The sequence below is a fragment of the Sinohyriopsis cumingii genome, chromosome 18 (genome assembly GCF_028554795.1).
Source record: "Sinohyriopsis cumingii isolate HCF-2022 chromosome 18, ASM2855479v2, whole genome shotgun sequence".
Classification (NCBI taxonomy): Eukaryota; Metazoa; Mollusca; class Bivalvia; order Unionida; family Unionidae; genus Sinohyriopsis; species Sinohyriopsis cumingii.
This window is the reverse complement of record NC_142978.1, coordinates 11393582-11419305: the sequence shown is the minus strand read 5'-3', so window position 1 is coordinate 11419305 and position 25724 is coordinate 11393582. Positions and strand designations below refer to the sequence as shown.

Sequence of the window (25724 nt, the reverse complement as noted above, 5' to 3'; positions counted from 1 at the left end):
TACCCTGACCGTGGCACTAAAAATCAGTTTTTACAACGGACCATGGAAGACCTGTACCAGGACACTTGTCAGCGACGCCTAAAGCTAGAACAGCAAGGATACCAAGTGGTGGAAATGTGGGAACACGAATACGATCACCGTATGAAAACCGATCCCGAGTTTAAACGCCTCGTGGAAAGTTACCAGTTCATGGACCCGCTGAACCCGAGGGATAGTTTGTACGGAGGAAGGACCAATGCCACCTGTTTGCTGTCCCAAGCCGACGAAGAGAAAGGAGAAGAAATCAAATACTTGGACGTGTGTTCGCTGTATCCCTACGTGTGCAAATATTGTCGCTTTCCTGTAGGGCACCCGCAATTGCTGACGGAACACATCGACCTGAAAAACATTCGACAATACGAAGGCTTGATCAAGTGTAAAGTTTTGCCTCCCACGAACCTATACCATCCCGTCTTACCTCACCATTGTCAAGGCAAACTGATGTTTCCCTTGTGCCGTACTTGTGCCGAAACGTGCAACCAGGACCAACCTTGCCATCACAGCCAGGAAGAACGGGCCTTGACGGGAACCTGGGTCAGCGTGGAATTATTCAAAGCTCTGGACATGGGATACCAACTGTTAGAAGTGTACGAAATTTGCCACTTTCCCAAGACACAACAGTACCACAAGGGTGACCCTACTCAGAAAGGCATTTTCGCCGACTACGTGGATGCCTTTTTGAAACTGAAGCAAGAAGCCAGCGGCTATCCTTCCTGGTGTCACACTCCCGAAGACCAAATAAAGTTCAAAGAGAAATACTACGAACAAGAAGGCATCTCTTTAGACCACATCGAAAAAAACGAAGGCAGGCGATCGTTTGCCAAAGTGATGTTAAGTTGCTTGTGGGGTAAAATGGCACAACGACCGTATTTACCCAAGACGGAATATTTGACAGAACCTTCACGCTACTTCCAGATGATTCACGACAAAACCAAATACATGAAACACGTGGACGTCGTTCGAGAGGATTTGATCTTGGTCAATTACGAAGAAGATCTGGACTTTGTACAAGACGACCCTTTTGGAAATGTCATCATTGCGGCTTACGTGACAGCTCATGCTCGCTTAAAATTGTACGAAGCTTTAGAACTGTTAGAAGAACGCGTCCTGTACTTTGACACGGACAGTTGCATTTACATCCATCACCCGAGTCAACAGCACCCTGACATCGAAGGAGACCGTTTAGGAGCCTGGACAGACGAGCATCCCGACGACAAGATTCTAAGTTTCGTCAGTGGTGGTCCCAAAAATTACGGCTACGAATACAGGGACAAACAAGGAGAAGTGCACACGACGTGCAAAGTGAAAGGACTGACTCTGAATCATCGTACCAGTCGAGTGGTCAACTTTGGGGTATTGAAAGAAGCCTTGCCATCGGGAGAGGATGGAAACTTTAAAGTGACCACCTATCAACCGAACAAGATTGTACGTTTACCCACTCACCACATCGTCAGTCGACCCTTGGAAAAAGTCTATCAACTTGTATACCAGAAGCGAGTGCGACTTCCCAATCACATCACCTTACCGTACGGTCACGTCGGTATTGGTCTGTATATGAAAAGGAACCCTAGGCAAGATCGATAGTTCATTGTTCATTGAAGTAACTTACCATGTCGTTGACGAAGAAGAAACCAGACTGGTTAGGAGTCAAATGTTGGACATCACCGAGACCAGGGTTTTGAGGCTTGGACACAAGAGGAGGCCCAGTATGCACGAGAGTTATTCAAGGAAAAAAGATACTTTTCAACCTGTGTTAGTGACGGTGCCAGTAGAACCCGTCACCCAGGACAGGACTGTCGTGGACAGGCCTGAAAGACCCTTTCGGGAGGACACTTGTGTGACCTTACCCCTACTATAGAACTGGTTAGAACTTTACCCAAAATATGTTGTACAGACACTTGTGTTTATTCCACGTTCATGGTTATCATGTGCCTTTTATTCTTGTACTTAAGCCTTTGGCTTTTATGTATTTTTTGTCTTTCGTATTCATGTTTGAAAAAAATATTCAATAAACGTGTTCTGAAAAAGTATATAAACTCTTGTCTTGTTTGTTTTTCGTGTCACAAGTGACATTTCTCACACCATGGCTACCTCTGCTGTCTCTGCTCCCTCTTCCTATACTGTCAAAGTCATCGACGAACACTTAGATCGTGCCAGTTGGGAGGCTTTGTATCTTCGCCATCCCTTTAACATGCTCATTGCTGGACCTAGCGGTTCAGGCAAAACCGAATTCGTCAAACGTTTGATCGAACATAAACATCATTTGATCGATCGATCCCCTCAACGAATCGTGTGGTGTTACAAAGAGTGGCAATCCGCGTACAGCCTCTTGCGAGAAAGTCAAGGCGATTCCATCGTGTTTGTGGAAGGCATTCCTAAAGAAGACGATGGCATCGTCTCTGACTCCCGTCTAACCCATTTGGTCATTTTCGACGACATGTTAGGAGAAGACGAAGAAGAAATTAAACTGTGGTTCACGCGCAAAGGGCATCACCGTAATGCCAGTGTCGTTTACATCACCCAAAATTTGTTTCAACAAAGTAAAGCCCATCGCACCATCAGTCTCAATGCGCATTACGTGGTCTTGTTTAAAAGCCCTCGAGATAAATCGCAAGTGCAAGTCTTAGCCAAACAGTTAGGAACGCCTTGGTTGACTCAGGCGTACGACGATGCCACTCAAACTCCACACGCCTATTTACTCGTCGATTTGAAACCTACGACTCCCGAGGATTTGCGATTTCGTACATACTTGTTTCACCACTGGTGCCAAGACGGAGGGCCTGTCCTGTACACGTCTCCGTCCTCGACTTCATTTCACTCCCCATAAAAAAATCTATAAAAACCTCAGACCCTTTTTCGTCTGTCTCACTCTCAGTGCTAACATGACGTCCCTTCAGTCGCATCTTCCCGTCAAATTGATTCGTGCCTTGTATGGCATCAGTCGAGAAAAAGATCCACAAACACGAGCTCGTGTCTTAGAAGCTAGTCTCAAAGAAGTCTTACGATGGTTCACGGTGACGGCACGTCAATTACTCCAAGGAATCATTCAGATTCCTCATCAAACCAATCGCTTTTTCGATCGAAACAAAGTCCCTTTGGTCCAACTGGCCGATCCCGCATCGACACTCAAACCAAAAAACAAATCATTTTGAAACCTGGAGGGAGCGGTACTCTAGGAGGGGTCATCATTCGCTCACTCTTAAGATGGGATCCTAATGCCCCCAAACTTATCCCCAAGACAAAAGTCCAACGAAGCCCCAAGAAGAAAAAGACCAGGTCCCCAAGGAGAACTTCTCCAGTGGCAGGACCCTCCTCTGACCAGACACCACCACCACCCCGGAAAAAGAAAAGAAGCCCCCAGAAAAAGAAAAGTCCACAGAAAACTAGTCGCAAGAGAGGCACTTCGGCCAGGACGCAACCTTACACTCGCAAACCACGACCTGCCACGGCGGTGACTGCATCTCCGGCAACTTCACGTTTGTCCACTTCTCCGTTAATGACACCCAGAACTGAAAAGTACTTGGAGACGTTGATCACACCAAGAACTTCTCCGTTGATGACCCCCAAAAGAACTTCCCCAATGGCAGGACCCTCCAATTTAGTGGCAGTGGCTGCTGCACACAAAGTACCTTCTCCCAAAATCAAAGTTCAAGAAAGATCGGGCATGTTACAAAGTTTGCTGGATTTGTCCAAGCAAGAACTGGCTCGATTTAGTCCGTTACGTACCCCTGCACGACGTGTCATGCCTGTCCTCAAACTAATACGACGTAAAGACAATCAGTGGCGACACGTTCCAGTATAAAAAAGGCCTGTGACCAAGTCGGGTATCAGTGTTTTTTTTGGTGCTCCTGAAGACTCAAAGATGTCACCCTCCAGAAAACCCCAAGGAAAGAAAAGGAAAGGACTGCCACCACGTTTAGCCAAACATGGGGACATGTTATCTGTCCTGTCCAAAGCTTCTCCACCCCTACGAAAAAAACTCATTCAAACAGCCTCCAAAGAGGTCATCGATACCGTGTGCGAATGTTGTTTGAACGTTTTGAAAGGCACGATCCCTTTGTCCAAACACCAGAAACAATGCTTAGGCAAACATCGTCACGTTCTTCGCCAAATGGTTCAAAAGAAAATTCCCATTCGTCAAAAAAAGAAGATGTTAGTGCAACGTGGAGGCATTTTACCTCTCTTGTTAGGCCCCATACTGAAAGGAGTCTTGGGAACCATGTTGGGAGGACTGGTGGGAGCAAGATAAAAAGGCCTCGGAAGTTCCAAGATCTCAGAATCGACCCCTGACAACCCCATGGAAGGACGAAAACTAGCTTTAGTACCTTACAAACGATGGATGGAATACCATCGGTGGCAAGAACAACACACCCCGCATTTACCTCCCAATCCCCATTTGAGCGAGATGTCCCAGTTACAACACGAATTGCAGTCCTTGATGGATCGCCAAGATTTGTCCGAAACAGAAAAATCGCAAAAGTACGGTCAACTCTTGCAACGACTGTAACTCTTTCACCAGAAAGCTTTAGACGAAACAGCTCTACCCACTCTGAAAAATTTTAAGACCTTGATGAAAAGTCCAGCACCATCACCAGTACCAGTACCAGTACCACCAGTACCCGTGACCAAGACAGAAAAAGGAGAAGAAGAGGAAGGGTTTCAAACTCCACCAGAAAAAGCACGCAAGTTAACAACACCACCTACAGCCAGAATTGGATGGATTAAAAAGATGATGGCCACCCCTTCTTCCTCACAAGAGAAAAAGAAAGTGAAGACAGAAGTGAAGACAGAAGTGAAACAAGAACCGATATCTCCCGTTCAGACATCCTTCTCCTCTTCGACACCGATTGCTGGCCGCACACGCAAAGCATTGCAATCCAAGAAAATACCCCAAGAAAAAAGAGTAGCATCCTCCAAGAGTGGGTGTCTTATTAACACACCAACCAACACAAAAAAATGGAAAAAGTCTTAGCCAACATTTACTACGATCCCTCCCATCCTGCAGGTTACGCAGGAGTTCAAAAATTGTATCGTGCTGCCAACACGCGACTGAAAAGTCTCCGTTTACCTCAAGTGCAACGATGGTTACAAGAACAAGCTACCTACACTTTACACAAACCCATTCGACGCAAGTTTGCCAGAAGTCGCACCCGAGTGGAAGGCATCGATCATCAATGGCAAGCCGATTTAGCCGATGTCTCTCATTTGGCCAGCTACAATCGTGGCTACAAATATTTGTTTTGTGTCATCGACGTCTTTTCCAAATTTGCCTGGGTCGTGCCCTTGACTTCCAAATCCATCAGCGAGTTAGTGCGAGCCCTGCAACGGGTGTTGAAACAAAGCGGTCGTCACCCTCTTCGATGGCAAACGGACAAAGGCACCGAATTTCTGAACCAAGCTTTCCAAAAAGAATTAAAGAAACGTGACATTCATTTTTTTACCACCGAGAATCCCGAAACCAAAGCCAGCATCGTGGAACGTTTTCAACGTACTTTGAAAGAACGCATGTGGAAATATTTTACGCATCACCACACTCTGAAGTACATCGACATCTTACCGCACCTGGTGCAAGCGTACAACCAATCTTACCATCGAAGCATCGGACGTGCCCCGCAAGACGTGACTCCCGACAACGAAGTGTTGGTGTTTGAGCGTCTGTTTGGTACGTCCCCGACGAGGGCTGTCCCCGAGAAAAGTGGAATGTTGGCCGTAGGAGATTGGGTGCGCATTGGCAAAACCAAATGCACTTTCGACAAAGGTTACTTACCTAACTGGACGAACGAATTGTTTCGCGTCACTGGACGAGTGCATGGCCGTCATCCTGCCGTCTATAAATTGGAAGACATGAACGGAGAAGTGCTCAAAGGAACGTTTTATTTGCCCGAGTTACAACGTGTCACCAAAAAAGAAGACGACGTGTACGACATCGAAAGCATTCTCGAACGCAGAACCCGTAAAGTGGGCAAACGACGTGTCAAAGAAGTCAAAGTACGTTGGAAAGGATATCCACCCAGTTTTGATTCTTGGATCGACGCTTCGCAAGTCATCGACTATAAAAAGAAGTGACCATCATGCCCTTTCACACAGTAGACGCAGCTACGTCGACCACTCCTCCTTCACCTAGTTCTTCTGTGCAAGATTTACAAAAACAACCCTTGTGGGTGTGGTGTAGAGAACGTGTGCCTAAAACGCAAATCGACCACTGACGAGAAAGGTGGAAACACTTACCACGTCCACCGCGAATTTGTCCATCCTCACTATTTGCCGGTGAGTAAGTCGTATTTGGACACGGTCAACATTGCTATAAAAGGAGATCTGGGACAAAATATTCCATTCACCAAAGGAAAAGTCACGGTGAAACTCCATTTTCGAAAACGGTTCTCTCACGACTCTTAAGTCATATATCCAGTGTACCGAGGGGTGGCTCGACAGCGAGGACACGGCTTAGGAGATATGTTAAAATCGGCCTTTCGTTCGGTGGCCCCGGTGTTGAAACCGATGGTGACACGCGGATTGCACGCCTTGAAAGATGCGGCACTGACGCAAGGCAAAGAATTTCTCCAAAATGTCATCATCGACAAACAAAACCCTAAAGAAGCCTTGATGAGGGCAGGCAAAAATGTCTTGCTGCAAACGGGCAAAGACATTTTAGGCCAACGAGAAACACCTATAAATGCCCTGCACGCTACCGAGTCAGGCATTCAGCAAGGACAAGGCAGAAAGAGACGACGAAGAAAACACCCTTTCACCAGACGTCAAGCGAGAAAGGCCAAGAAAAGAAGAACCGTTCGAGACTTAGACGTTTCGATTATTGAGAAAAGAGACCAAAAAAAGAAATGATGCACCGAGAATCTTGCGCTTGTTCCAAGACGGAACTGGATCTGTTTGCCATGCCCCCCACCATGATGACCAAGCAAGAATCCCAGTGGGTGGAATTTCGCCCCGTCTCCTCACTGACCGATTCCGCTCCCATCGAGTTTGAAATCAAAGGACAGCCCGAAGATTACATCGATCTGAATAGCAGTTACTTGTACCTGAAAGTCAAAATTCTAGATAAGACTGGAGGTGCTATAGACGATGAAGCAGTAGCTCCCGTCAACAATTTCATGCATTCCTTGTTCAGTGGAGTGGACTTGTATTTGAATAACAAACTGGTCAGTAGCAGCATGGATACTTACCCTTATCGTGCCTACCTGGAAAATCTCTTGACGTACGGAATAGATGCCAAGAACACTCATCTCAATGCCTGTGTGGTATGGGAAGCTGACGAACCTACCAAGTTTGAAATATTGGAAACTGATGAAAAGAAAGACAACAATGATGGATTTGTAGAACGAAGAAAGAGAATCACGGGAGCCGACACAAGTTTAGAACTGATGGATCGTTTGCATTTGGACATGTGGTTGCAAGAAAAGTATTTGCTGAACGGGGTGGATGTCCGCCTGAGACTGAATCGTAGCAGTGCCGCTTTCCATTTGATGGCTGATAGTGACGGTTACAAAACCAAAATCCTAGAAGCCAATCTCTACGTACGCCGTGTGGAAGTGTTACCTAAAGTGGGAAACGACATCAGTCAGACGTTGAGTAGAACGACCGCCAAGTATCCAATACGACGCGTGGAAGTGAAAACCTTCACCATTCCCATGGGACAGCGATCCATGATCGAAGATCATCTGTTCCAAGGACAGTTACCCAAACGTTTGATCGTTGGTATCGTCGAGAATACAGCCTTCAACGGAGCTGCCGAAAAAAATCCTTTCTACTTTCAACACTTTGGCGTGTCCAAAATCGAAGTCAGTCGCGATGGCAGGACCTTGTGTACCCGACCTTTCGAACCTGACTTTACCAAGAAGAATTACTTGAGATCGTACTTGTCCCTGTACGAAGCCACCGGACAGTTAGGAACCAATACCAGTCACGGTATTACGTACGAGGATTATGCAGGAGGCTACGCTTTGTGGGCTTTCGATTTCACTCCAGACCAAGGCAGCGACGAGGGACATTTCCACCCTATAAAATCCGGCCAGATTCGTGTGGAAATTCAGTTTAAAGACCGAGACCCTGATGAAACGGTGAACGTCATCCTGTATGCAGAATTCGATAATACCATAGAAATCAACAGTTTGAGAGAAGCATCCTAGATTACTAGAAACCATGGAAGACTGTTATCCCTCTTTACCTAGTGGAGAAACTTTTAGTGTTGGATTATTGTTAAAAAATGTTAGAGTTCTTGTTGTTTAGTGTTAAGTGATTTTTGAATAAAAAATGCTGTGTTTTGAAAAAAATTGTTTGATGTTATATTGTTGGATTATTGTTAAAAATGTTAGAGTTGTTGTTTAGTGTTAAGTGATTTTTGAATAAAAAATGTTGTGTTTTGAAAAGTATGCCTTTGTCTTTTGTTTAGCTATAAGAACGTTGGATTGATGCTCTTTCATTTCTTACTATCCCTCTCATGACACTCACTAAACGTTGCGACTCAAAAACCGTGTGGGGGATGTTTTCCTTCACGTCCGCGCTTTGACTTTAAGAACCGGGTTGTTTCCAGTCTAACCATCCATTGTCGACTCATCCTCCTAAGAAGATGTGCTCCAAACTAGCTAAACTCAACGAAGCCTACGTGAATTTGCATAGGGTCAGACACAGTTTGATACCGAAGCCAGAAGAAATAGAGAATGTGAGAATGTTAAAAATCACTGAAGACCTGATAGAAGAGCTCTTTAGAGAAGAAATGAACAGGGAAAAAGAAGAATGGACAGAGAAGTACAGACTTCAGAGACAGCAGCAACAACAACAACAACAAGAGCAGCAGCAGCAGCAACCTGAACCTGACAGAGGCTTTGTCGATTGCCGTATCGACACCAAAGAGTTCTTCTTTTCTTTCCGAAGAAGCAGACCTATCGCCAGAAAGTCTATCCTCAGAGGACATCGCATTCTTAGAAACTAAAAAAAGAATGCCATAGCAAACAAAAAAACAGCCCTTTTCAGGGCTACCCCAATACTCTAGAAAAGAAATAACGACCGATTTGCAAATGTGTGTAGGTAGAGTAGTGTGAAAATAAACACTAACTCTTTTTTAAAAAATGTGAGGGTATGTGTTTGTGTGTTTGTGTTTGTAAGTGGTTAAGTAAGTTGGTATGGATAGTAGATTAAAATGATGTTTTTTTTTGGTGTTTGAGGTGTATATTTGGAGTTAGATTGGATTGCTTTGCGTATGTGGATAGTCTATTGAAGTGATTTATAAAAAATTTTAAAATAGTGATGGGTAGCATACAAAAGTGAGTGAGTGTTTCTTTTAGGTCCGCGCGTTGTTGTTTTTGGTCATGATGTAGGTAACATCAATTTTATGTTTTTTAGGGGGATGTTTTCCTTCACGTCCGCGCTTTCACTATAAATTGAAACTCGCTGGGCAGTCTAGCTACCCTTGTTGATTGATCAACACCAAAAATGAACACGAGACTGTCTAAACTGTTGGAACTTCATGTGCATCTGGAATATGCCAGGCGCCTGTTGAATGAACTGGCCGCGGAAGCCATTGTGGAGGAGGGAAGGATAAGAGAGGAGGAGGAAAGAAGAAAAAAAGAAGAGGAGGAGAGAAGATATAAAGAAGAAGAAGAAGAGGAAAGAAGATACAAAGAGGAGGAGAGAAGAAACAAAGAAGAGGAGGAGGAGAAGGAAAAGAAGAGAAGAAGAATAAATTTCAGAATCCCAGAGAGCGAAAATTGGGATTCTGAAGCGACATATCCTGCCTCTGCTCTCTCCCCCAAAAAAGTAAAAAGTAACTGGGGGATAAGATGTGTATGTGGCGCCAGGCCTGGAAGGTGCCACCATTAACCAGGTGTCCATGAAGTTCCAAAAAAACAGCCCTTTTCAGGGCTACCCAATACTCTAGAAAAGAAATAACCATTAATTTGCCAATGTGTAGGTAGAGTAGTGTGAATATAAACACTAACTCTTTTCTAAGATAGTGTGAGGGTATGTGTTTGTGTGTTGGTGCTTGTAAGAGCTAAGGTATGTTTGTGGGAATAGTAGATTATGGGTTTCTTTATTGTTTCTTAGCGTAGGTGAAGAGTATAGTTAGGGTTCTGTAACCTCTCACGTACGATTGTGTGGATAGTAGATTATGGATTTTGTTTATTGTTTCTTAGCGTATGTGGAGAGTATAGTTTGGGTTTTGTAACCGCTCACGTACGATTGTGTGGATAGTAGATTATGGATTTGTTTATTGTTTCTTAGCGTATGTGTTTGTGTGTTTGTGTTTGTGTGTTTGTGTTTGTACCCGCTCACGTACGATTGTGTGGATAGTAGATTATGGATTTGTTTATTGTTTCTTAGCGTATGTGAAGAGTATAGTTTGGGTTTTGTAACCGCTCACGTACGATTGTGAGGATAGTCGATTATTGATTTTGTTTATTGTTTCTTAGCGTATGTGTTTGTGTGTTTGTGTTTGTGTGTTTGTGTTTGTACCCGCTCACGTACGATTGTGTGGATAGTAGATTATGGATTTGTTTATTGTTTCTTAGCGTATGTGGAGAGTATAGTTTGGGTTTTGTAAGCGCTCACGTACGATTGTGAGGATAGTAGATTATGGATTTTGTTTATTGTTTCTTAGCGTATGTGTTTGTGTGTTTGTGTTTGTGTGTTTGTGTTTGTACCCGCTCACGTACGATTGTGTGGATAGTAGATTATGGATTTGTTTATTGTTTCTTAGCGTATGTGGAGAGTATAGTTTGGGTTTTGTAAGCGCTCACGTACGATTGTGAGGATAGTAGATTATGGATTTTGTTTATTGTTTCTTAGCGTATGTGTTTGTGTGTTTGTGTTTGTGTGTTTGTGTTTGTACCCGCTCACGTACGATTGTGTGGATAGTAGATTATGGATTTGTTTATTGTTTCTTAGCGTATGTGGAGAGTATAGTTTGGGTTTTATTATATGAAATGAAAAAGTAGGGGATGTTTTCCTTCACGTCCGCGCGTTGTTTGGCCATGATCTAGGTAAGATCATTTTTACGTTTTAGGGGGATGTTTTTCCTTCACGTACGCGCTTTAAGTATAAGAACCCACAGTATTCGTCGTTCAAACCATTCTGCAAAGAATAAAAAAGAAGATGGCTTCTAACCAAATGGACAAAATACAAACATTACAAGGCGTTTTAGACAACTTAGGAATGATGGAGCAGATGTTGATAAGACTGGTTGAAGACCATTATTCCTATAGTCCCCATCGTGTAAAGATGGAAATTAATAACTTAAAAAAGGTAAAGGACAAGATTAGTGGTGTCATGAAAGAGATAAAGGAGGAGAAGGAGGATGAAGAGGAAAGAATAAGAATAAGCAAATGGAACGAAAAGATTGAAAAAGAAGAAGAAAATGAGAAGAGGAAGAAAGAAGTGGAGGAAGAGAAGAAGAAAGAAGAGCAGGAGAAAAAAAAGAAAGAAAAGAAGAGAAAGAGTGTTGGAGATAAAATAAGAACTTGGTGGAGAAAAAGAAGAAACTAGAAGCAGAAGAAAACCCAAAGGCCCTTTTCAGGGCCAGCCATATTTCTCGAAAAGAGATAGCCTTTCAATTGCCTAAATTTAAATTTAAATTTAAAAAAAATAAAAAAAAAAAAATCCCATGTTCAATTCCCCTTGTCCCTAAACAAACCCAAACTCTATTCCCCCATGTTAAATTCCCCTTGTACGTAGAGTGACCCACGATTTTTCGCCATGTTAAATTCCCCTTGTACGTAGAGTGTCCCACGATTTTTCGCCATGTTAAATTTCCATTGTACGTAGAGTGTCCCAGGGGTCCCTGTAATGCTAATTCCCATTGTACGTAGGGTATCCCACTTAACTACTAATATGCATTCTCCAATGTGGAATAAGTTATCTTGTCTTTGTTTCATTGTTTTGATACAAACAGCACACTGGGTGATGCACTGCTTCTTGAACCAATACTTCACCAACCCTCACGTCACTTGCATCAATATATTTTTAATAATTGACTGAAATTTGGAGCTCAAAGAACTGATACACTTTTAAGTATGGTATTTAATTTATCAAAAGCATCCTGATATTTGTCAGATCAATATCACTTGCATTTCTCACTCAACATATTGGTCAGGAGTCAGCAATTGTGGAAACGATGGAGGAAAAGTTAAAATAATATCCATCCATACCCAAAACAAGCATTAGCTGCTTTCTACATGAGCGTACATATAGCCCATACCTTATCTTCCATAGGTTTAACTTGATCGTGTCCAGCAATATATTCAAAATATGTGACGCATGCACGGTTAAACTCACTTTGACCTGACTTAATTGTCAGATTTGCATCAATGATCGATAAAACAATTTCTGAATTTTTTCCAACTGATCTTTCCAGGTATTGATGCAAATAAATACGTTATCGATGTACGTATCCCAATTAACCTGATCATATATTATCCTATTCATTTATGATAGACAGTTGGCGGATAATTTGTCATAGCAAATGACATCACTTTATATTGGTAAAATCCATCAGGTGTTGTAAATGCAGAAATTTCTTCTCGTTTGCTCTTTACGTTAGTATAACTGGCCATAATAGTTTTACAGGGTCAAACTGGTTGGTACATTTTACACTAACAGTTTTGTCAAGGCAGTGATCAACTCTAGGCTTTGGAAATGCAGCTGTTTTGGTTTCACGTATGTAATGTAATATCTGGTTTAGCAATAAGAATTCATGGCGAAGACCAGTTACTTTTATATGGTTCTATAAAATCATTCTCCAGCAAATACTGTTGTTTTTTTTTACGACTCCATGTCTTAAAACAAATAACAAGAATAACGTAAAATCAGCAATGTATGCAAAATCAACAAGCAATTTGTCTTAGTACAATGTGAAATTCTGAGAAACACTTCCAGAATTGTGAATTAAATTCTAAATAATCATAAATGCCTTATCACATGTCAAACAGTATAGAATGTTCCGAATGAAGCCCAATAGTCCTGAAATCCCTGGCTGCCACGTTGATACAATCCAGAATATCTTCGAAGAAGTCCTCTATAATAAAATTTAGATGTGTGAATAAATCCAAGCAGAGAATGAATATTTTAGTACCTCCAAAGAATATCTGAGCAATGCCACTCTTGAGCATTTTCCAATCAATTATTTAAATGATGTTACACTATGGCCATATTTAAATATGCTACAATAAAAATTAAAATATTTTAAAAGGATATCTTATGAATGACAAAGTATGTATAACAATATTGTAATCCTGTATACGTTAGAGTGCATCTGCAATCAGATTATCTTTTTCCTTGATGTGCTTTATGTAAATGTAGTATTCATGTAACATCCAACTCGACGTAAGCAATCTCTGATTATTTGGGGGTTATATTTTAATGAACGTAAGGGTATTCTGTTTGCTAAATACAATAATGGAAGAAGGAAGAAAACAAGGCAAAATGATGCAAAGCCAATCTCAAAGCCAAATGTTCCTTCTTTTTTGTGGAATCATTTCTCTGGTGTTTTATTAGTTTGTACAAAACGTAGCACACTGGATGATCCTTACCATTTTTATCTTAAACTAAACTCCACCAAACCCTATATCACTTGAATTAACATGCATTTTAAATAATTGACTGACATTTGGAGCTCAATGAACTGAATTTTTTTTACATATGCCATTATCTGACACTTGTCCGACTAATACAACTTCATTTCTTACTAACTTTTTCAGGGTTCAGCAGTTTTTGAAATATTTGAGCAAAATTTCCAATAATATCCAGCCGTATCCAAACCTCGCATCAGTGACTTTATGTTAATAGACACAGGTAATTCAGATGTAGTCTTGCCCTTAATTAACATCTTAAGAGTTAACATGTCCCAAATTATGTTCTAAAATGCAATACTTCCAAGGCAAAATTCATTTTACCTAAATTAACTGTCAAATTGGAAACAATGAGTCGATTTAAGAATGTCCGCATGGTTTCCAAATGATCTTTTCAGGCAACTTAGTAAATGATGTCACTGATGTACACACCCCAATTATCTAAACCAGGTTTTTTTCCATACTAAAGGCCAAAAATATATATTGGTGAAGTCCATCTGGAGTAGTAAATGCCTACATTTATTTCATTCTTTCAATGAGGGTAATTTGCTTGAATCCTCATACAAATCAGACTTGGCGTTGTATTTCGCATTTCTAATTCTGTCGACGCAGTAATATATTATTGGCAATGAAATTCACCTTTTATTTTGACGTTATTGAAATGTATTGTCTGATCTACGTACACCCGTATATGGTGAACTCTAGTTACGTTTACATGCCTCTGTAACATTACTTTACATTAATTGTTGAGTTTGTTTCTTAAAATATTCCTGCTTTAGGGGATTCTTCAAATACGAATGTTATTTACCAGGTGTAGAATCTACATTTTCAGCGACATGATAGATATTGTTTGTTTCTTTGGAATACCAGGAAACACGCCCTTTATTCACATAATAGCTGCTTATAGCATCCATTTCCTGCTGCCATAGATTAGAAAGTTGATGATCCAAATTGTTTGAGCTTTCTGACTTCCACAGATTCGTTAAATCAAAGTCTTTTTTGTCAGATTTCACTCCATCTTTACACCCTCACTGTGTAGGACTTCTACAACTAAGTTGATTGAACTTTTAACCAGACTATATCTTCCAAAAATACATTTTTATCTGAGAAAGTTGTTTATGTTTCCAAGTTGCAGGTAGGTTGATAATTTAATTTGAATCCTTTAATTTTCAATTGTACATGGTTGCAAGACAGCCAAAACTATATTGCTAAGATAGAAACTTCCTTTCTTTGTAGTTTTGTTACACTTTAATATCATGTTTGAATGAACAGTATACAGATTAGTTTTCTCCTTCATAAGCTTTTGATAAATTATATTTGAAATCAGAAACACAGTCAAGAATATTAATTTCTGCATCCTCGCGGAAAAAGTGTATTTTTCAATAACATCAATGGTCCACATACAGTATGTCACAATGCTACTTCAAACGGACTAAATCATAATGATTCTTGAACTGATTTTCCAAATGCAAACCGCAAATGAAAACCCTCATCCCACTGCTCTCTTGTATCAAAGTAGTTGTTGTTGTAGGGTTTAACGCCATTTTTCAGCACATGATAGGCTATGTATCAAAAAGCTTTCGAAAGCTCATTGACCTTCACTTGGGACATCATGTCGCAAACATGTAGCGTGATGACCTTCACTTCAGTGTGATAGGAATAACATATAAACTGATGGTTGCCTAATTCATACATAACTTGTTGGAAAATTTCAAACCAAATTTCAGCCTAGATCAGGGTGAATCGATTCGAAAAGTGTTTCGTAGATTTTAGTTATATTTGATTTAACTGAATTGGCTGTTTTTAAGTTTTAAATTTTCTATTTTTAGTTTAACTACATGTCTATGTAATGTAGTTTTGTTTACTAAGAATTTGATATTTTCCAGAAAATTCAGTTTGAAATGAATCTTTTCATACATACATAATAATAAAAAAAATGTTTCTATTTCTGACTTAGTTCCCGACCATGGTTCAGAAATCACTGAGACAAGTAAACAACCTTTTGCTTTTATTTTATACTCTGAGTAAAATGATTTCTTTTTATCACGGTCATACTAGGAGTACATGATGATTTATGTGTAAACAGCTTCTATTTCGCAATTCTGGGTTTTCCGAAGTTGCACAGTAGTCAGGTTTTATACCGATGTCTATATAGATATTTCTCAGCTGGGCCACTTTCTTTACACTGGATAGTGTATGCTGTGGAAGTTTGGAGTTGTGTGTTAAATTGTATTCAAAGTATTTGGATTCTAAAAGAATAATTCTTTTTCCTGGAAATATTTTAATGATCATACTGAATTCTTGGAAAAAGACATTAATTAAATTTTATTCGGAATTGAAACACCGGAATATTGTTTTCTGTAGTTCACAAAGGACTGTACACATCAGCTCTATACGGATAACAGTATACGCCATCGCCTTCCATTTTGATTTTTCATCAGGCCTCGAACTTGAATTCATTAGAACATTTCATTACATGTGCTTAAATTTAACTCGTGGATTATTCTTGGATAATTTTTGGACTTGATTCTTAAAATGGTAAGTTCTCATTTTCTCAGTTTTACAGTGATTTTCCAGGGAAAAACATTATTTGCTAACTTTTCAAAGCTTGTTGTTTTCACCCTTTCTTTGTTACTGTTTCTTAGAGGCTAAACACGTAACATAAGAGAAGGCGAACAAATGTTTAAAAACAAATTTGTTCAGGCGTTTACCATGGTTTTAGCTTTTAAATTTCTCACAGGTTTTGCCTCAGGAAATATTACTTTATAATAGCCAAATTGTATTTGTTGCTTGGCTTGGACTTGACGAAAGGACCAATACAGTTTACACTTCATCTACTAAATTGTTCATTAAATGCGGTAATAGGATGCAGATGCAGCTTATGTGTCTTCTGTTTGGATTTTCCTACCATTTGACAAATGTAACAATATATACATAATTTAGAAAGACCACTTTTAATTTGCGGCGAGTACAAATGATTATAGATATCGTGAATAGTCTTTTTAACCCAAAAATTACCAGCCAAGGGAGTTTTGATGAGCAATACTAGGACTTTATCGTCACATGGCTGTGGAGCAAAAATATGATAGCTCATGATAGCACATTGACATCTCCTCACCAGCGGGTATCACACTTAGTAAGTTTTCTGAAAAGGAAACCATTTTTCACAGAACAACAACTGTAACTTATAGCCCTCAGAAACAAACAAATATGAGATCTCAGAATCTTGTTCCTTTTTGACAATGAGTGGTTGTCGTTTGTTACCCTGATTAGAATAAAGATAATGAGTAGTAAGAAGAGGATTCCTGTGATCAGTATATATTGATTGATGAATACGAAGAGCCAAGTTGACGTCATAAAGAGAACAGACAAATAAATGTCACCTAAAGGAATAATTTTCTGATCAGCATCATTCTCGTGAGATCGGTTTCAAACTGGTCTGGTAACGCACAAGTATTATATAAATCAGTGCTTGCATTCTCAATAGCATCAACATGTCATCCAAACATGGCTTCTCAGAAGTGCATTAACTACGACCTTATAGCCAGCGAGGTCATTTTTAGTATTAAATGAATACACACTATAGGCAAAGACGTCGGTGATCCAGTGTTGCATTTCATGAGACTAAGCCTGATGCCAAATTTACACATTGGTGAAAATTATTAATAAAGCTGTATCTACTCCCAGAATAAAAACACGTTCTCCAGAATAATAAACCCTGAGAAGCTCCTTTGTCCCTTTAATATGTTAATATGGATAGTGTGTGGAAAATGATCAGTGTGTGAAACGCCTGACCTGAACAATTTAAAAATCTCCAATATACAATCAGACTGGGGTTTGTTTCACCTAGCAAATGTATTGCTTTTAATACAGGACCGTGAAGTTGACTCGAAATGAGAGCATTTGAAATATATCTTTATTCGGTTGCTTATTTTTCAGCTTGTAGCAGTCACAAGTTCTTTTTACAATAATTGAGCTTATGATTAGGACATTATTACTGTTGATTACATTTCAACTTCTAAGGATCAGATATGGTGTCACTTTTCTCTTTTACAACACGTACACGCAGGAAGATATATGGACTTCTGATCAGTATTACCATGCTTGATATGTTTCTTATTTGTTAAGTACTCGTATCAGACTGGTGTTTTACCAACACACTACTGAGGGTATGATATTCGAACAAATATAAGTTTGTAAGTCAAGGAATAACCATCATTAGTGCAAGCAGCATCTTCTAACGATTCTTGTTTTGCTCATCAAGATAGGTCTTGACATCACTATTGATGTAATATGAGCTCTGTGAGGTTATTGTAATATTTTGAATATTCTTGACTTAGCGCCACCTCTCAAACTGGGGTTCTTTTTCCTTGCAAATTTGACATCAGTTTCTCCATTTTTTTTCCTTCAATTTTTAAACTTTGTCGATATTCCTCAGAAATCTTTTGATTCTGAGCTTAATCTTTATTAATTCTAATTCCATCTGGGGCTTTTTAATTGTAATTCCTTTCTTTCCCAATCAAAACCAGAGACAGACGTCTTAACCAATCCCTAAATCATTGCCACCCAAAATGTCCTTTCCCACCAAATAATGAATCATCATTTCGTTATTTCCTCATTTGTTAATGAAGCTTTCTCGTCAAAAGTATTGATGTCTGGATAGAATGCTTTTTGAAAACTAACCTACCCTATGAGTATTTTAAACAATATTAAATTATGACAGCAAGCGTCACCAAATAATTTTTTAAATGTGTGAAATTCAAATCTTTACCCAGTCTATCTCTCTTCTCTCCAGTTAAGTTTGCGTCTACATTACATCTTTCCTAATCCGCATTTCCATCATTTCTTTCTGCAGCTGAAGCGAACGTTATTTTAATAACATATGGGGTTTAAATAAATGCATCTACCAAATTCAGAGTAGACCTAATCCAATCCAAAGTATTTTCATTCAGAAGTTTCTTTCTCACAAAATACTAAAGCCAAAATAAAAGCATAAATGATTCCTCTCAAACTATCTGAACACAACTAAAACTTCATGAAACTGGAAGTAAAGCTTTGTTTAAAATATATATATTTCACTTGACCAAAGATAACATATTTTCACATGATAAAATCCAGGTTTTGAACTCATACTAAGTAAACATCTTTAGGGATCAGGTGAATGTCGTTGATTTCATCATTAAAACAATAACATGCACAGATTGCGCCCAGTTGACCGCTAAGCCAGCGACAATATATCCACTTATATATTGTTCTCATACGCGGTAACATCGTTAAGTTGAATGCCGCTGATTTGTAGGAAAAACTTGTCCTTTAAATAACAGTTTTACACAATCGCCGAAATTCCGTTTGGCCTTTCAAAGCATTCTTAAGTATATGATGATATAATATTTAGAAGATATACTTCCCATTTCAATAGCGTATTTGTTATCAATATTTCACCACGATCATCGCACAAATATGGTAGTTATTCAAAACACATGAATTTCGTCGGCATCGACTACGTTTACTTTCATCGGCCCTATAAAGATCATTCCCCCACATTTCAAGGGCCACTAACTATGATTACTCGAAGAAAGACATAAGGGTTGACTTAAGGTACGATCTAAGGCCCGTCAGAAATGTAATTTATCCAACCTTTACATTACATTTTGGTAAACCTTTACAATAATAACTGCAACACTGTTCTATAATAGACTAGACCAAAAACAGAACTCGGTGGGAAACTTCAGCTAAACAATGATTTAAATCAAAGAACAACTGTATAAATTTGACAAGAACAATACACATGCCATTATTCAGATCACGCAACTAAGTCAAGAAAATTAGCTGATTGGGGATGTATACACATTCTAGAATTTTCATTTCCAGTAATTTTACATATGACTATAGGGCCTCAGTTTCAATTGACTTCCATGTTAGGACCATGACGCAAATTTGCCTCACCCAAGAATGGACGACTGTAGCCAACAGACTAGCATTTATAGACCAGAACGGTCTATGTTGAAAATGCTATGCTGAAAATCGGAGCACAAACAAGCCCGAAGATTCCAAGATAGTTCTTCAAGGAATCTTTATCACCATCAGCTCCTTTATTTTTTTTTAGAATAGTAATGGCTTTTAAAAAACTAACCTTCAGTGACATGTTGGTTTAGTTTTAAGAGAACTTCTTGGGCAAATTGTATAAATGTCAAATTCATTTACAATGGTGCTCATATTTTTAATATATTCATAAAAAGTTTCCAATGTCGCCCTTTTGTACAAAAGATTTGCTACCACTATCACATACATTCAGGAGACAGTGTATGCTCTTCCATTATTTGTACGAAAACCGATGAATGTTTCAAACACTTGACTTCTGAAACTCTTTAAATTGATTTTTCAAAACATTAATATATTCCTTAATGTGATGCACAAAATTACCACGCGTTTCCACACCTCTGGGATGTCTGCATTTACGCGTAGCTTTACGATATACTCATCAAGATACAAGATCTGTATTATAGCATTCTCGAAATGTATGATTATTTGATTAATGATCGTGTGTTATATACATTTGTATGCGGTATTTTACCTTGCCTAAAATCAAGTTCACTGTGTACGTGACCAGGGACATTGTATAAGCAACAGAATACGTAGCTAATATTTCTCTACTAGTATAGATTAAATATTCAGGTCATTATTAATGTAAATTTGTGTACCTGATTTGAGTTAAAAGAGCAGGTCTTTCTTCTGACCTCGACGTCTTCCAGAGCGGAAGATTCCCATATATGACAGTATTTCCAGAAATAATAATTGACATAGGTCAAGAAGATATATCATCCTTTCTATCTAAAAGAAATTACTATTTCTTGCCTTAACATCTTAAAGCAAAATCAGTCTTATTGTTTGTGTTCAGTTTTTTTATTTTAGTGGTTTTATTTATTTCAAATGATTATTCACCGGAAATACAAAGTGCTCTTCAATAACTTTCTTGGACAGAAACATTACCTTGGAATAATAGTGAATTTAGACAAGGATAGTTTTGGATTACATTATTTTGAAATATCAAAAGACTGTTAGCACATCATGAGGCCAATAACATTAATACAGTCGAGACGACAGATGCATCAACACATTTATTACTGGAACTTACTTGGAATACCACTAGAATTCAAGTGAACTTTATATATTTGGTCTTGTGATAGTACTTGTTTTGGTTATGCTATCGCTTTTTGCTGTTATTTAGTTTATGAACCAGAGTCTTAAAACCACTTAAAAATTAAGGTTTCTCGTAGTTGCAATAGACTTTTACCATAGTTGTCCTTTCGGCATCTCTCCTGTGAATATCTTTTGACAGGACTATCAAGTTCAATTAAAACAATACAGTTATATACAAAATGAACATATATTCCTGTATTTGCTTTGGTGTCCCCTAGCAAGCTGAACTGGTAATTCTGTTTAGCCTTAAAATGACGCAGATCAATATTTTGGCCGAAAAAAAAAATATAAAAAAATCGACGGAACGTGAAGCACTATTTTATGACCATATATAAATAAATCCAAAGAGCATCAGGTCACATCTATCAGCAGTACACGACGAACATATTGGCTAGAATAGTTAATCCTGGAAACGTATTTACAAATGTTTTCCATGACTTGTATAATGATGTAAACAGATGTTTTGACAATTTGAATGAATTAGTAAGGAAATAATTATAAACCACGGAATATGAATATTTACAGATTTATCAGTTTTAGCTTTTGTAAGCACAGAAGTTTGAAATTGACTGTTAAAAGTGTTTACGTTCGAAGATACACCTCAGCCATCGATTAACAGATGGATGTAACTATCCTCCAACGCAATTTTCTAAATGCGCATTACACAGCAAAGAAGTCGTTATGTCCTTAACACTATAAAGTCAGCCTTACATACAATTTTGATCAACGTACATTTTAATGGTCTTTTTCTCTTTTTACAGGCTGTTTATTAACTTTTTCACTTGGTTAGAGGTAACAATTTAACGAACTCCTTAAAGATTAGCGCTCCTAAATAAGCCGCCTTCATAATACCTGGAAGAGATTGATAGCTGTCTTTGAAATTCAAAAGGAAAACTGAATCCTAAACAAAGGCTAAAATAAAACACCGGAATATTAGAATTTATAATCATTAGAAGAATGGCCACATCATTAGATATGCGAAGCAGTGGCTAACAGATTAGTATGAGCTGGAAGCAGCATCGGTTCCATTTATTTGATTAGAAGGAAGCTCATGAAAAATTGTTGGAGGATTACCGGAGAAACACTGTAGACATCAGTGAATGTAGGCACAAGACGCCTGACTATGAATGAACCATTAAGACCAAATGTCTGTCACTTAGTGCGTGAACAACCCGAAAATATATTTTTTTTCAATGTGTTTTCTTTGTAGTTTCTATCATGATGGTACTAGACATGATTTAAAGTATAAGCCATACCCTGAAATTGTTAGGAATCTACTATTATAGATTTTTAAATAAAGCAGCCAAATACAAATACACTCAGATTGTACATTGTTATGGTTTGTAACGTGACTCTTGTTTACAGGCTTCTGTGGGCTTCAGCATTTGTATCCGGCTTTTGGACAATAAATAGCGACACTGTCAGCCTGTGGTAAATACATAACTATAACAAGCATGGTTAAATACCTAAACCATTTAAGTGTGTCATTCTATCCAATCAACGTATCACACACAAACTCAAACATTAAACCATTAAAGTATGTCAACCAAAGCTCAGTCCAAATATCATAATTGAACCAAGTGGATTCCTTTTGTCTATTTGACGAAAAACTAAAATGGGATGCTTGTAGCAAATATATGAAAGACATCCCTGTATATTATGGAAGTGATAAAGTGTTCTAGTTAAATGACTGCAAAATGTATTCGACACACATCGACTTGTGTTTACTTACATTCGATCTAACATTCATAACAGAGCAAAGTATCATGAGCGATAATTGAGTTCTCGAGCAGGAAACGCGTTAATCACTGTTCCAGAGGGCTATACAGTTCGTGGTGTTTAAAAGTCAGCTTGGGATACCACCCGACTTTCAGATATTGGCATATTAGCCATTTTATTCATATTCTTTTCCACGAGATTTCGTATTTAGCATTTACATTCGTCAATGCTGCTAAAGTGATATCAGGTGGTAACCAGGGTTACGAAATTAAAAACAGTTTGATATGCTATTACCTCTGAATCTTCATCTTCGAATCAATCCCTGAATGGCAAGTAATAACTTCTTTATTCCACGACTACATGACGAAAATAAAAGCAGATATGGCAGCCAAGACATTGTTCACTCTCCAGGAACTAGAGTGGTGTATTGATACTCTGCAAATGGTATGACAAATATAAACCTGCAAAATGTTGAAAATTGGCAATAAAGAAGGTCTCAGACTAAAGACGGTCCGCCAACGATGGTTTATTTTTGGTGTTTGTTTCATTGTTTTTATTTTTTCTGCCGTTTATAGGTCGATGACTGGTTGAACATCATCCCAATTTCCCCGTACAATACAACATTTTTAATGATCAGATAATCGAGAAACAATAAATATGCTGTGCATAAGACGAAAAGACGAGAGCACACGCACAGGTGTCATCAGCACGCAGTCTCTATGTACACAATTTAGATAAACAAATGTACAATGTCTAGGTGATATAATTTGTGATATTTCATTATGTTCCTCGTTGTCAGCAAATCAGACCACAATTAAAACAACCAAATGCTCAAAGAAAAACAAAGTATGGCAACATGTATATCTTCATTGGTCCTCTTATTTAGAAATGTATTGTCAATATTCGTATACATTTAAAGAACTGCTTGTTTATAAACATAAATGAAATCAATTGAGATCACGTTGTCCTTTGTACCAATTTTCGACCGACCACAAAATCTCATACAAGCCCTTACTACGTCTATTTGTATTTATACTTGCAGCTAAATTTTACTTCTTAGCAGCATGTCACCCTTGTACCTTTTTAAAATTATCTTTGATAACAAATTAACATTTCTTGCATGTTTATTATTCTAACCATCAGATTTATTGTTTGTTAAATTGCTTTGGATAGCATCTTCTCAAGATTTCGGATTTTTGGAAACTATGGAAAAGTATTTCAAGAAATAACTTTAAGCTTTCGTGTAATCATTTTTACAAATATTAAAGTACGCTTATCATCTATAACATTAGGAATTTAGTTCCATGCCGGCTTCTGTCTAGCATTTGTTTTGTTAGATCGGTCGGGGGTGGGGGTTGGAGGGGCAAGTTTAAAATACTACGGGGTAAATGTTCATTTTCAATTTGTGGCACCTCTTTCCAAATAGATACTGCCAAAATGACAACCGTCCAAAACTGTTTTAAAGAGACACCAAATTCTTCCATATAGGATCCATATTCCTAAATACCAAACCTCCATTTTAGTATTTAATATGTTTGCATTAGTTTCGTTTGCCAACTTATCGTAATGCACCTAATGACTGAATCCTACAACCCATCTTGTCGTAATGCGCCTAATGACAATCTTATAACCCATCTTATCTTAAATGCGCCTTATGACTGAATTTATAACCCATCTATCTTCATGCATCTAATGACTGAAAAATGTGAATCATATTTAAGTCTTCATTCTCATGAACGACTAGTGTGTCATGTTTATTTTCTTTACGTTGCCTTCCTTTAAAAATTGAAACAAGGTACCACTAAATTACGTTTCCACGTTTCTGGCTGGAATTGGACATGCTGAGAGAATATGTAAAAATGTGAACTTGCCAACAATCTGCAATATGTCTTAGACCCCATCTTACCAATAGTTTGAAAAATGTTTATGATTCCAGCTTGTCGATATTATATTTGCAGTTATTAATTTCGTCCAATAACAGTTTGCCACATTTTGATGAAAATCGAGAGAAAATGGATGTCAATGAATGTAACATCAGAAAATGACTAAGTGTGTATGGAAACATATTCGTGCAATCGAAATTGTCGCGTTTCTAATCTATAAAGCCTTTGTTTATTTTATGTTACATTTAAGTCCAGAGAAGAGGGAAATTATTTTACATTACATTTAAGTCCAGATAATAGGGAAATTAGTTTGCATTACATTTAAGTCCAGATCATAATGTAATTATTTATTTACATGTAATTTATGTCCAGATAATGGGGAAATTATTTTACATCACATTTAAGTCCAGATAATGGGGAATTGTTTTTATTTTACATTACATTAGGTCCAGATAATAGGGAAATTAATTTACATTACATTTAAATCCAGATAACAGAAAAATTATTTATTTTACATTACATTTAAGTCCAGATAACAGGGAAATTATTTACTTTACATTACATTTAAGTCCAGATAACAGGGAAATTATTTAATTTGCATTGCATTTAAGTCCAGATAATAGGGAAATTATTTCACATTACATTTAAGTCCAGATACTAGGGAAATTATTTATTTTACATTACATTTAAGTCCAGATAACAGGGAAATTATTTATTTTACATTACATTTAAGTCCAGATAACAGAAATTATTTATTTTACATTACATTTAAGTCCAGATGACATGGAAATTATTTATTTTACATTGAATTTAAGTCCAGATAATAGGGAAATTAGTTTACATTACATTTAAGTCCAGATAATAGGGAAATTATTTATTTTACATTACATTTAAGTCCAGATAACAGGGAAATTGTTTATTTTACATTACATTTAAGTGCAGATAACAGGGAAATTATTTATTTTACATTACATTTAAGTCCAGATAACAGGGAAATTATTTATTTTACATTGCATTTAAGTCCAGATAATAGGGAAACTATTTTACATTACATTTAAGTCCAGATAACACGGAAATAATTTATTTTACATTACATTTAAGTCCAGATAACAGAAAAATTATTTATTTTGCATTACATTTAAGTCCAGATAATACGGAAATTATTTATTTTACATTACATTAAAGTCCAGATAACAGAGAAATTATTTATTTTGCATTACATTTAAGTCCAGATAACAGGGAAATTATTTTACATTACATTTAAGTCCAGATAACAGGGAAATTATTTTACATTACATTTAAGTCCTGA

The 25724-nt window shown here is 38.0% G+C and overlaps 1 protein-coding gene across 3 annotated transcripts in view; it reads left to right on the top strand.

The window, feature by feature from the left end:
• Window positions 1-25724, top strand: part of LOC149776068 (galactose-3-O-sulfotransferase 2-like) — a 62296-nt gene that overhangs the window by 23578 nt on the left and 12994 nt on the right. The window contains exon 1 of one of the 3 annotated variants that reach the window (XM_089942330.1): window positions 15799-16151. The exons of the other annotated variants lie outside the window; for them this stretch is intronic. The gene's annotated coding sequence lies outside the window, so the exon portion shown is untranslated. Of the gene's footprint in view, window positions 1-15798; window positions 16152-25724 lie in introns of those variants that run through there. 3 annotated transcript variants of the gene reach the window in all.